General features: G+C 43.1%; 1 protein-coding gene across 1 annotated transcript in view; it reads right to left on the minus strand.

Annotated features, from left to right (window-relative positions):
* The window catches only part of PLAGL1 (PLAG1 like zinc finger 1), a 48,617-nt gene extending 35,367 nt beyond the window's left edge, over nucleotides 1-13,250 (minus strand). Inside the window, exon 1 of the mRNA XM_039569573.1 lies at nucleotides 13,150-13,250. The gene's annotated coding sequence lies outside the window, so the exon portion shown is untranslated. The remainder of the gene's footprint in view (nucleotides 1-13,149) is intronic.
* Nucleotides 13,251-14,531: the final 1,281 nt, after the last annotated feature.

The raw sequence follows: 14,531 nt of genomic DNA on the forward strand, positions 1-14,531 counted from the left end.
TTATAATATAAAATAGCATAATTTGTACTTTTACCATTACTTGGGGGTTTTTTTCATGTCATGGAATTATTCTATAATTACAAAACAGAATAACTGTGCTGCCATCATCTCTTTCTTTATGTACAGGATTCTGCATCTTTCCCTTGATTAAGCAAAACAACTTGAGCAGTACCCCACACAAAACCTTGTGTCCCTGATCCAGAAATCTGGCTCACTAATATTGCAGAAGTTCCCTAAGTAAGTCTTATTTGTGAATATAAAAATTAAGGAAAACCCAAAATTATAAATGTAACATGTTTCTCTTTTGTAAAGGACTATGCAGAGGTAAAAGAACTATACAAAATCATAAAGCAGACTGTGAATGAACAAAAGTCGTGCCCTCAAGGATGTTTTCTCTAATGCATTTACCAAGGATATTTTGTATGCCTTCATGATAATGTTTTAAATTGTGTTTACGCACACACAGACACTATACAAATACATAAGCCGGTCCCACTGCTGAAAGAAACTTTATACGCATCTGTACAGATTAAATGCAATAGTATGCAAGCAACCAAGAGCCCTGTCAGTTCCCAGTGATGTCAAGAGTTATCCTAATGAAAATTTTTGGATCCCTTACCGAATATTTTGGCAAAGCTATACTGAGCATTAATTTTGGATACGTAAAAAAGTCCGGCCTTACCATTACCTCCACCAGCCAAACAATATTCTAACCTGGTTATGATCACCTCAACATGTAGCATCATCAAATATGGTCCACACATGGGCACCTAATCTATCCAAGTCTGTTTTCAGTTTAAAGCAGAAAAACCCCAATTTTCATTAAAAGTAAATATGTTTTATATCCTGTACCCTGATACCAGAAACACAAAGATCAACAAATCCCACTCCATGTTTCAAAGCAAGTTCTTCCTGTTCTGAAATATGGCACTGTCTCTCACCATAATTTTCCCAGCCTGTATCACTTGACGCTGGTCTATTTTGGTCAGCAAAAGACCTGTGGCAGACAAGTCTTTGCCCATCTCCAGTGCCCGGATAACAAGAAATGCTATTAAACAGCATTTTTAAAAAGAGATAGTAACAAAAGGGAGACAAATTCCTAGGGAATGATACCAAACGGCATCTCATGCCAGCCTGCCTTACTGAGGGCTGCTCTTGTTTGGCTTTGCAAAGCACTCAGCATTTTGACTGCGATCCAGCAAAGCAATTCTGCATTTCCCATGTTTTTCCACCACTGATTTGCAGGGAACTATTTGTACACATGAAGACAAACCTACACTTCATATTTTGCTGGGTCAGGATCAAGGCACCAATCATCTTTCTGGATCCTTATTTTCTTATGAGAATTGGATAAAATGAGCTAAAAAAATAAATCTTGTTTAAGTGTGAGCTTTAGAAAGCCTCAAGACCCAGGAACATTCCTAAAATAATTTGCATTCCATAGCAGCAGGGCAAAACCATTTCCATTTCAATGAGCCTGTGGAGAGGACTCTGGTCTACTGGCTGAAACTCAGGACTGAACCCCAGCATAAAATAAACACTAAACCTACTTGTACAAGGTCATGTGAAAAAGCACTTTTTCCTGTTCTCCCTCAATACCTTGGCTAAACTCTTTTTCATCACTTCAGGCCTGCATCCCAACACTCATTTCAGGAAGGGCACAGGCACTCCTCTCTGCTGGACAGACTGGTCAGCAGGGAGATTTCCCATCCCTTTCCTGCATGATCCTCAAGCTGCTGTCCCCAAAGAGTCAAAAAGTCTGTGGCTTTAAAAAAGGTTTTACAAAAACCTGGGATTTAACACTCACTTCTTTCATAAGCTTGATACAAATAACACACACTAGCAGCCGAAAACTTTCCAAATGCGGTGAGCAAAACCCACAGCGGAGACAGACAAACAGACAAGTTCCCACACGGTGCACCAGTGTGACCAGAGAGGGGGATACACATTTAGCCAGTACTTTGGCAATGTCAATAAATTTCAGGAAATCAAAAAAACAGATTTATCATCTGGAAGCCAACACCTTACCTCACACATCTTGCTTAGATTATGGTAATCTAAAACCTCCCACCCTCAAAACGCTCACAACCTTGCACATTATCTATGACAGATGCATGCTAAGCACTATTGCAATAACGTGATGCAGTGTGTAATGTTGCTGCTATATTATGTAAATACTTATATTCAAATTATTTGGTCAAATTGCACTTCTCAGTTTTGCTCACTCTCATATACTTTTAACAGTTTTAAATTTCAATGCTGTGAAATTCTGCTTCATTCAGAAACTTGTAAAAGTGAGGAAGTCTTACCTGAAAAGGGATTTTGGGTCAAGAATATTGGTATTTTTCAGTTATTTTAGATGCAAAATGATCTTCATGGTGATTCCAATGGGTTTAGCTTAGTCTCTTTAGCTGCTTCATAAAAGCTACATAAATTACATGGCAAAGGATAATTAATGCTCTTCCACAATATGCCTCACTGTTTGTTAACAGCTTCTTGGCTAGTAGAAATGTTTTCTTTTTCTGCTCCACTCCCAAAGGCCTCATACTTAAGAAATTTGCTTGAGCTGCCTGAAGTAAGCAATGATAACATGAATACATCCTTATAACTCTAAAGCATAGGCAAAGAGTTTTCACTAAGAACTTAATACTCGAGGCAGAGAGACAGCAGGAGCTGATTTGTCTTAATTAACACTACAAGACAGAGTGGGTAACAGCTGCCTGTCACATCGCTCCATTTGTTTGCTTCAACCTGCACGCTCAGATTTACTTCGGACAGCAGCTGGGCGTGTCAGCGGCAAACATACCACCCACATCCTTTCCCTCCTGTTCACACACATGGACTGGCTGGAGTGGGATACTGCATGGAAAATGCAGCCTACCACTTCAGAAGGTACAGAGGCAAGGGATAATTATTAGAACTAATCTACTGAACCTAGCCAGCACATGAATTGTCAGGGACTGGTTCTGTTGGAACTAAACTGTAACTTGAGGAGTGATTTCTTATTGCCTTTTCTTAAAAAGTATGTTAGTTTCAGGGGTTATATTTTCATAGTAGTGCCCAGAATACCTATGGTGCACAACTCTAATAGTATTCAAATCCTCCAAATGGTGCATATATGCTTTAATAATGGAAAGCTACATGTGTTCCTAAATATTACTTAGCTGTTTCCTTAATTTTTCCTTTGGTTATCAAGCCATTTAATGAGTCCAAAAATCTGCAAATTGTGGCTCACACATTATTGTTGAATAAAAGCAGATACAGATGCAGACTATTCATATTCAGCACAGTAACCTGTTTCTCAGGTAAAAGAGAGAGAAAATGTTGCTCCCCACTGTCAACTAAAGATTCATTGAACCTCTTGCTCTCCCATACTGACAACTGGTAACACAGAGTTATAACTGGACTCCTGCCTTTCCAAGGTCTGGACTGAAATTGCATGGTATACAAACCTTTTTGGGATTCTGTGCCGCTTGCACATTACTCAAACAAGAAGCCAAAAAAATTACATACACTGTGCGTTACATGCACAGTGTTCCTGCTTGTTTAAAATTTCATCCTGCAAGGCAATGTTGTTCTACTGTTTTCTGCAGCAAAACTGACACTTGACTAAATTAAAGGAGACTGTCTCTTCTCTACACAAGTTTCTTTTGTTCAGTGAAAGAGAACACGAAAGGAATTATGAAAACAGGATAACAAGGTCAATGACGTAGAGACTGGTAAAGGAAGAGCCACTACCTCCACAGAATGACAAAAACAACTTAAAAACAAGTCACCATTAATTCTCCTGTCAATACCAAATAAAGAGCTTGGAATATGGTGCACCATAGATTAATGAATACCAAGTGCAGGCTGATACAAAATACACCTTGTATTTCAGCAGTTTGGCATTTTTATTGCAGTCACTTGTCTGTATGCCAATTTTTCAGAGACAGCCTTGGAACCTGATTAACATCTCCACAGGCTCTAGCAACAGAGGCAAAGAACACAATTTCTTCATTTAAAAGTGATCCTGACATAGAAAAGTTACAATAATGTAGAAAAAACAAGCTAAGTGATCTCTTAGTGATCTAACCTTTTATTAAAATTCACCAAGAGGTCACTTGTCTTCATTTCTTCACCCAGTTGCATGACCTCTTCAACTCTGACTTTTAAAACATCCATTCAATATGGTTCTGTGAGTTAATGAAAAATAACCTGAAACAACTCAGATGTTTGGCATTTGCAGCCCAAGTCACCAGAAGGCTGGATTAGTAATTTATAAAAAACCTACATGAACATATTCTGTCAGATGTTTATATGGGACGTGAGGTCTGCAAGTGGAAGAACTTAAGATTATCTAGAAGTGCCCAGTATCAAATACTTGGATGCTTTCTGTCAACAGCTACCAAAGTGTATTTTACTTGTTGCACCATGACATTCTTATCCCCAACATCTACTACGATCTTAACAAAAACAGATTTCTAATGAATGGTCACGAATGACTTGCTAACCAGATTCATATTGGGAGAATCCATATGATTCAGGAGTCAGTGCTCTGCTGAGACAAACTGAAGGCACAGGTCCCACTCTCCACAATGATGCCATCTTAAATTGTTCTGTAAACTTCAGGGATGCAACTTTGTAAGAACATCCCTGTCAAAATACATTATATTAAAATTAAAATTTAATGCAATTTCAGATTCTGGGACCCAAATATATGTATATAAGTATGATAGCAACCATAATACCTAAGTAGATGTGCAACATTTTTCGCTATTAGGCTGGATTTTAATACTAAAAATTATAACCTGACTATGGGTCTCTCTAAATTAGATGATTATTCATTAAATTTATAAAGCTATCAGTGCAAATCACTGACCACAAAGATAATTCAGAGACTTACACAGTTTAAAAAATTAGTGTATTTGACAATTAAAAATTTTCAAAGTAATCTATCCTGCTGATATTTTTACAGATCAAAAAAAGACACTCATTCTACACTGTCTTCAACTATTTTGTAAACTGCTTTTTTGATTTGGGTAAAAAATATTTTAAAAATCTTATTAATATTCTCTGTTTTTCTATTAGTTTAAGAAGTTCACTCATTTTTTTAATGCTTATTTTAAAATTATTTTATAATGCTGAGATTTTTGATGTTGATAAAAGTGGTATGAAAAACTTAGCAAAAATCTGATAATTTTATTTTTTAAAGGACTGAGACCACAACCCCTTCTCAGTCAGGTCACTTTGATGACCTCTAACATCCTCATATACACTCTGTAACTCAGTATTTCGTTTTTGCTTGAGGTCTAGAAATCTGTAAATATTTGGCTGTAGAGGTCCTGAAGCCTCCAAAACTTGAAGTGTTCTGAGATTCAGGCATCAACGCTGACAAATCGCTGAAACAACAAGAACAACTTAAAGGAAAAAAAAATCATTTCAATCCTTATCTTTTCTATTAGAGTAAAACAAAGGGTGGAAAGCAATTTACTCTCCCATTTATCCTTGCTTTGTTTTCTATCTTGTCAATCTCTCTGTTTTGGCCATGGCAGCCTCTCTTATTTTCATTCTATAAATGCTTAAAAACTAGGACACATTTTTATTAGCTAAAGCCCTCCACAGACTCAGTGAAAAATCTGTATAGCAAATTCAATGATTAAAAAGGGAGATGATTCCTTCTATCACTTACACGAAGAGCATTTTAGAGAGAAGAACAGCATGTAAATGTGCACAAGTCAAGTAAAGATGATTTCCAAGCGTGAGAATTATTCTTGTCCCTGGCAGCTGCTATGTGAGAAGCAATAAGGTCCAGAAGCCTTGCCGGGCACAACCAGTGACAAGAATATCATTATGATCCATCTGCAACCCCCAGGAGATGCAAAATGCCTCGGCAATCTTTTGTTCTAAGCTAAACTAGAAATCCAAAGCAACAGGTTTCCAAGCCAGGACATAGTGAGTGTCACCATATGAACACCTCCCTGACACCCTCAAATGGTTTTGAATAAGGGCAAGCTGACAATACCTTTCAGAACTACAGAATAGTGGTATCACACATTTTATAGTAAATGTGTTTTCTTTGCCTGCATATTTACTTGCTTTGTGAGGAAAGAGTGTTGGGTTCGTAAAAACAAGTGAGTCATGAACAAGTCAAAATATTTCCAGTAAACTTATTTTTGCCTGAATACCCTGAGTTAACTGAAACCAAAACATTTTGCAGACTTGTATCAGTTTCACTGGCTTGTGATGAATAGGTGCTACAGGCTGTGGTACATTTTGCTGAAATTGTTAGTTACAGAATAACAGAATCAAGCAGGCTGGAAAAGACCTCTGATCATTGAGTGCAACATGACCAATCACCACCTTGTCAACTAGACCATGGCACTCAGCGCCACATCCAGCCTTTCATTAAACACCTCCAAGCACAGTGACTCCACCACCTCCCTTGGCAGCCCATTCCAATGTCTAATCATCTTTTCTGTGAAGAACTTCTTCCTAACATCCAACCCAAAACTCCCCTGGGCCAGCTTGAGACAATGCCCTCTTGTCCTGTTGCTAGTTTCCTGGGAGAAGAGCCGATCCCCACCTGGCTAGAACCTCCTTTCAGGCAGTTGAAGAGAATGATAAGGTCTCCCTTGAGCCTCCTTTTTTTCCAGGCTAAACAACCCCAGCTCCCTCAGCTGCTCCTCATAACACTTGTGCTCCAGACGCTTCACCAGGTTTGCTGCCCTTCTCTGGACAAGAGAAGTTTCATTTACCTTCATTCATTTGGGGTCTAACAGCCTAACTGTGGAAATCCTCACCTGACACTTCTTTTTGTACTTTCATTGGCATCTACCACTGAGAACCAACACAGAGTGATCTCTTCCCAGCGCCTGGCACCGCTGGGATGAGGAAGGGCTATCTGGCTGCCAGGTTTACAGGAAGCAAATGATGTATCTACTCATGATACCTCATGTGCTAGTTTCCACTGAAAGAGAGAGGAGTGGTTTTGTCATCGTGCATTTGGACTCATTCTGGCCGGCAGCCCTGGTCTTCTCTTGGATGAGCCCCGAGAATACAAAAACATAAGCGCTTCAGCAGGCAAATTACCTGCTGCTCTTTCTCACTGTGAGAGATATTAAGTCACTTGCCTAATTAATATGGGTGATTGCTGAGATACCTAAGGACAGTTGAAGCAGAAAAAGATGACGTTAATCTTCTTGGTTTGTCTTAATCATTTTAAAAGGGTTTAATGCCTTTTCCTTACTCAGTGATGCAGGTGAGCCATGACTCCCAGCACATAACAAAGAAAAAAACAGGAGCCAGAAAGCATCCTAGACTATGCATGGAACATTTCTGGAGCACTACAAAGGTTGCCTCTCTGCACAGAAAATTAAGCTGGTTGCTAAGACTGAATGAAAATTGAATTAAAATAGAACTTATGATTTCAAAACAAATCTCTGGGGGTTTTGTACTCCTATCTACGAGTTTCCCTTTTGTTATGGCAATCCAACATCAGTTATGTTTTTAGTAACTTCTTTCTTCTAGCTAATACTTTCCAGCATTTTACTACCTTCCCTCTGCCTTTTGCTTACTGCCTCTTTCTAGATCTTTGTACAGTGCCTCTTCTTCCTTTCCTTTCAAACTCCTCTTGGTTCTCTGCATGCCGTATCTGTGACAATGACTCTAGAGACAATTCCACCTGGAAAAGAAGTAATATCTACCTCTCTGGGGACAAAATAAGCATTGAACTAGTTTAGTTTTGTCTTTAATATGTGCTTCACTGGTCCTTCCACTGCCTATTATTGCAGGACAATATAATGATTAGACACTTGGTGTCCTCTTTGGGCATCAACCTGTCAAGGCAAAATAGAAGTTTAATGCTATATCAATAACTTGTTTATTGCTCAGTTTTACAGCACTTTTATTGTAATCTTTAAAAAAGGCATACTGAATCTGAAGTTACTTATATCTGCAGGATGGGACAAACCAAAGCTGTCAATCACATTATACAGCTGCAGGGATTGAAATAACGTTCTAGCTTAAGTACACCAACAAAATTCCAGTGATAGTTTATGACCAAATAATCACATGGGACTCTTCCTGTTGTGGTTCTCTCTGAAAGATACATGTGACACTCTTGCAGAAGACATCCTTGCTTCTCCTCAAGAGTCCCTCAACACCATGAACAGCAACAGGAATCTGGAAACAAGACAGTGAGTGGAGTAGCTAAGTTTAATATTGCTCAATGCACTACATTTGCTTGTTGTTGTGCATGTTAGCACAGGTTAGATACTGCTGCACTAGTATTTTCAGAAGTGCCGTCTACAGCTGCTATTCTGCATTTGCTACTAATGCATTTTTTGCTACAGTTCTTCAGATGATCATTCAATGATCTAAGTTTGACACGGGACAGTGCCTCCCAACGGGGTAAGTCCAGAAAATTTACTAATCTGTGGATGAATCTTGCCATTCTGGAGTGATTAGAGCTCCCAAAGTGGCAGCACAAGACTTCCTCCAGCATGGTTAGCATCACCATGAAGACAAAGCATGGTGCCATCTGCACAACGAACATGGTAAGCCATTCCATGAGGCATGTCTGGGGCACCTACAACACCCCTCAGCACCCAGAGCTGACACTTAGCACTGAGACACCTCTAAATGAAACATCCAGGTCTGGGCAGCCATCCATTCAGCTACCTTAACCATGAGCACAGGTTTCCCTGTCATACTTTTTGCCTGCCAGATGTAAGGCAAAAAGAATACTAACATTCCTGACACCCAAGAGATGAATCTTTTTCTATTATATCTCAACACACAAAACAGACAATTCCCCTACTCCTTCCCAAGATAACAGAGAAAATAGGCAATGAAGAAACATTCTCCTAGAACAGACCCTTTCCCACCTCTCTCAGAGCAGGGGAGCAAGAGACAGAGGAGACAACTGAGACAGGGAATCCTTCTACATTACACAGCAGCTGGGCTGGGATGAACATCAGCATTTACTCTCTGACCTCTGTGAGAGCTGGAAGTTCTTCTTCCCCATCACTAAATCATTGATGAGCTAGGACTAGGTGCCACTCACAGCAGACCATGATGATATTCCTGAGATACTCCCTACATCATCTTCTATACTTCTAAGTTAAGAATAGAAGATGAAATGCTCACAGTTCTTCCACACAACTGCTTTTTCAGTCTTTTCACAGATACTCACCAGAACTACAGTTTTTATTCATAGTTCTCTAATATCTTCAAGAATTTGTAGACAAATCTTTTTATACATGAAACTTAAGGGTCTCCCAAGGAAAAAAATACAACAAACAAAAATGTTTTGTAACCAACTTTGCATGACTGAGCTTAATTTAAGCCCTTTTATGACACACCAAAAGGACTAGAAATGCATGCTCTTCTAGTTTATTCCACCTGCAGTTTTTGAGGGTTTAAGCAAGGGAATATACAGTGTCCGTCTTCAGGGATGCACTTCGAAAAATCACAGAATCTGTAGTGCAGAAGAAAACACCTGGAGGTAATCAGTGTGCTCAAGTTATCTTTCCAACTCATTAGAACTAAAAATCAATGCCTTATGATACAATCTATCATATCACGATTCCAGCTTGCAATGATAAGCAGCTAATGCTATTTGGAAAGCTTATATTTTCTATCTCAAGCTGTTTGTGAAACAGCTTCTCCTAAAATAGTGTTCTAGGTGCAAGATGCAGAAAGATAAAAGCAGATTTACTCTGTCCTCCAAGACAGAACTAGTTCACAAAGGCATCCTTGATCCTGATTTAGCACTGCAACTCATGCCATTTTACACATGATCAATCAGTACAAGCAGAAAAAGCAAGAAAAAAGAGGAAATATGAGAAACAAAGAGACAGCAAAGTCCATTGGAAAAAACTGTTGCTTCTAGATTGTCATGTCAGAGACATCTGGAACCCAAAACGCTCTTTCGTAGCAAATTGCAAATAGCCCATATGCAGAAGAATGAGTTGGAAGATAAAGACAAGTCAGCAAAAAAAGCAAAATTGGAAGCAAAATATTTATCTGATTATCCCCAGGACATGTGTAGAATTAAATTTTATGATCAACTTTCAAGATTTTCCCATACAGAATTCAAGTCAACTGACCTTCTTTCTGTCCTAACTCTTGTTATTTCCTGCTAGTTATCACAAAATAGCAGTATCCTTGGCATCATTCAAAGAGATTTCCTACTTCTTTACACACACGCAAGAAAAGAACAAACAGTTTCTTCTGGGTTTAGTGACAATTAAATGATGCAGCCGCTTGCACGGTGGCATAGGCTAAAGAAGAAGTGTGTGACTGCTGTTCCCGTGGTATTTGGAGCAGTCTTGTTTGCCTCACACTTATCTTTGAAAGCAGGAACATCTTAAAATAAAAGGTCAGAGGGGCCAGTAGGGAACTAGCTGGCAATACTCTAGTTTTGAAAACATCTTGTGAGCCAGATTGCTCCTACTGAGGAGGACGATTTAGATTTGCAAAGTTAGGTGTAAGGTCGAGTGCTCAAAGGCATCAGACTTACAATGCCAGCACTGACTACCTTAAGTATAGAGCGTGTATTCACTTATGGGCAGGGTGGGGGTTGATGTTTTTTGCGTTTTAATCATCACTCAAGAAATTAAGAATTTGAGGGAGAGGGACATCAGCTCAGGTCCCAGCCCTGGCAATAGACTGCAGATTAAATGTGTCTCAATAGTCAAGGGAGGGGAATTATCTTATGATGCTTCCTTTCCACTGAGTCCTGGCAGAAGGGCAGGCAGGGAGAGAAGACATGCAAGTGCTCACAAAACTTCACACAAGGAGATTCTGGATAAAGAGAAAGTTATAGAAATTAAAGGAAATAGAAGTTATTGCCTTTAGTTAGCATGAATTTGTAACCTGCCCTGGTTAAACTCAGAGAATAAACTACATGATTTAATGGCCCCCTTTAGGAAATAATTATTTATTTTCTTGTATTTGTGTGATTTTTGGTATCAAACTCTCCAAACCTCCCACTACTGTCCTCACTCTGATACGCAGGTCCAGAGGAACAGGTACAGTCTTTCTAATCTTGTTTCTCTCTTTTATTCCCACTCATCCCATCTTCTGTTTCTTACACAAATAATCCTATTATCAATTTTCAGCATCTGCATGATCAGAACAACCAGGTCCTATTTACATGTCAGAGCACTGAACAATTCAAAAAGCAGTGGCAGTCAGCCCATTACACAGTTACAGTACTCCAGGATCTATACCTATTCCCATTAGGTTTGCAAATGAGATTTTGACTGCTTTCACTTGCAATTCAGGGCACACTAATGGTGGAAAATATACTGCACATACAGTGGCACCACAACAGCAAACACACAAAATATCGAAAAATAAAAACACAATTTGTCACCAATCCTGTGACTGTACCTGTACTTCTGTTTAGCAGAACGCCCCACGTTCCACCCAGAGCCACCTGCTCCACACAGCCCCATTTTGTGTTGTGCAGTGTGACCACTCCCCATGCACAGAGGCAGAGCAGTGCTCATGCACTGCTCCAGACCAACAACAGGGACAGGAAGGACCAGCGAAGGGAAATTCCCAACGACAACATCTTTATTTCTCCCTGGTGAAGGGTCAGAGCACAACAGAGATGTTGCAGGGTCACTGGCATACTGCAGACCTTGCAACAAAAAAGAGAAGTGCCAAGAAGGGACAGGACTGCTTGACACCTTGTTCTGCTGCATGTAATTAGGTATCTCAGAATTAAACAGCCAGATTTTCTGCTAAGCATTGGGACAACCAAGAATCAGGTCACACCTGCTGATGTTAATTTTACAACTGCAATACTGAGATGTGAGTGCTCAGATTGAGAACCTCTTCCCCATTCTGTCAGAGATGGATTTGCTAATCTCCTGGTTATAATGCCAGGCACATTCTCTCCTACTGATTCCTGGAAAGAGAACATATGTATTGTTTGTATTTATTCATGAAGATCCCCATCATGTTAGATGAAGTGGCCACAGACAAATATGTATGTAGATATATCGTGCACCCAAAAACATAGCTTGGATTCTGTCCTATATAGTCCTTTATAAATTAAAAATATCAGCTGAGGTGGGAAGATTGTGTGTAAACTCACATTTTAAAGACAGCTACTACTTTGTGCTCTTCATCAACTACTTTAAATATCTTCTACAAAAGCAGTTTGCCTTACTGGCCATCCATTGTAAGGTGGAACCTACTTGCTGTGCTGAAGTCAAACAGGAGAAGCAAGAGCCCTCAGAGAAAAGTCTGGCTGTCCAAAATCCACCTTTCTAAAAAATGAACTGTCATTTGACTAAGGGATAGAAACTTTTAACAGAGAAATAAAAAACAACTGAAAGTTAAATTTTAACCAAGTTAGGCACTTTAAGAAAAAAACCAAATCCTATAATGTAGTATATTCGTCTTCCCCACAGGAAAAAAAAAAAGTCGTGTGTCCCGTAGGAGTCAATGACAGCTCAAGGCTTGACCTCGGCAAGCTGTCAGCCTGCTGAAGAGAGAGGGAAAACTGTGCAAACCGTGCTGCGGCTGCTTCTGTCGGCGGGGGTTTTGATGCAGGCGTCGAGACCCGTGTGCGAGGCGGGAGCACCTTTGAGGCCGTATAAGTTTTTCCACGGGGGAAGAAACCTCCCGGACCATGATCCGAGTCTCTCGTCACGGGGTGCCACCGCCGGACGCGGGTCACGGCACTGCCCGCTGCCCCACACTGTGCCCTGAAAGCCCCGTGGGGGCCGTGGGGCTGGAGAGAGGCACGAAGGAGAGATGAGGAGATGTCCCCTCCTCCACCAAATTCCCGGTCCTGCAGCCTTTCTGTGCCCAGAGGGAAGAGAGGCCGGGGCGAGAGCCCATCCCGGGGCTCCGGTGCACGGCGCTGCGGGAGAACAAGCGGGAGAGCCTGCACGGCAGCCGGGGCGTGGGGAAAGTCGAGGGAGACCAGCGGAAAATAAATAAGTAAAGACGAAACTCTCCTCCTGAAGGCGGACGCATTGTGGCACAGTTTTCCTGCGGCGGCGGGCCCGGTCCGACAGTCCCGGTGCTCGGCGCCCGCCCCCAGCGCCCTGCCCGGAGCGGGCCCCCCGCTCCCCCGAGCGCCCCGGCACCGCTGCAGGACGGCGGAGCGCCCCCGGCCCGGCCCCGCACGCCGGCCCCGCTCACCTCATGGCCCAGCTCCGCGGGCGCCGCCCGCTCCCCCAGCGCCGGGCCGGGGAGCGCAGCAGCGGCGGCGGCAGCAGCGGCTCCTCCCGTCCCCGCGGCAGTGCCCGGCCCCGGAGAGACGCCTGGCGGCGGGGCGGCGGCGGGCGGGCCGGGGGAGGGCCGGGCCGAGGGGCGGCCGCGCCGCGTCCCGTCCCCGCTCCGCCCCTGCGGAGCGCCGGGGCAGCGCGGGGCGGGGGGCGAACCCCGAGCGGAGCGCGGCGGCGGCGCGGGCGTGCAGCTCCGCCGCCGGTGGTGCCCGAGCGCTCGCTCTGCGGCGGCGCTGCCGGGAAACTTGCTCTAGCGGAGCGCGAGTGCCGCGGCTGTCCGGCCGCCGATACTGCCTCTGCCGTGGCCACGGAGTTGGCCGTACTGGTGAGGATCCACAGAACGCCGTGACCTGCACTGCTGGTGGTTAACAACTTCCTAGGAAGGCACTTCACAGGACTTAGAATGTCCTGCACACACGTCCCGGCTTTGCTTCCTTGACTTGGGGTTCAGTTGCAGACTCGCACCCCCCAGGCCGAAGGGGAGGGCAGTGGGTGCACGTCCCCTGAAGCGATCAGTGGCTGTTTCTTCTGGTACTCTCACGGGTCATCCCCGCGGAGATGATCCCACCTTTTCCGTTACCACCAAGCTGGATGGGAGTTTGAGCAACCTGACCTAGTGAAAGGTGTCCCTGCTCATAGCAGGGGTGGGGTTGGACTAGATCATCTGTAAGACCCCTTCCAACCCAAACTACTCTATCATTCTATGAGCCAGTGTGGACTGCACCGGCTGATTCAAAAGTTGGCTCCTCACGTTATAAATGAGTAAATTTTGCAAAAGTTCGACACCATTGGGGTTTAGCAGAGGAGGGAAGTTGAGATGGGTGTCGCTAGTGCAGGGTGTGCAACGTGCAATAGGTGACGCCAGCAGTGTCTTTCCACCCGTTTCTCCAGCCGGGTTGCCGTGGGCTGTCCTGCCCTCTAGTGCCTGCAGCGCCAGCTCCCTCTGGCCTCTCTCCGCTCCCCCCTGCACGCACACCCAGGAGCTGCAGACCCCCGTGCACCCCCCGTGCCACCGTGGGCGCAGAGCTGTCCACCCTGCGGCCCTACCTGCCTGCCGGGGACAGCTGCTCCTGGGAACACTGACCCAGCAAGGAAACGGTGTTGCTGCAAAGTAGCACAGATGTACTTCTGTGAGGGGGACTGCCCCACCTGTGGAATTGGCCTGTGAACAGACAACTAACTACACGTGGCAGTGAAGGCACATTTTGTCAGTCATGTCTGGTACTGCTTCCAGTGAAGCGGCAGGAAAGAACGATTACAAAGAAAACCGAGACTGGACTTAGCATGTAGTTCCAG

The sequence above is a fragment of the Corvus cornix genome, chromosome 3 (assembly GCF_000738735.6).
Source record: "Corvus cornix cornix isolate S_Up_H32 chromosome 3, ASM73873v5, whole genome shotgun sequence".
In the NCBI taxonomy this organism is placed as follows: domain Eukaryota; kingdom Metazoa; phylum Chordata; class Aves; order Passeriformes; family Corvidae; genus Corvus; species Corvus cornix.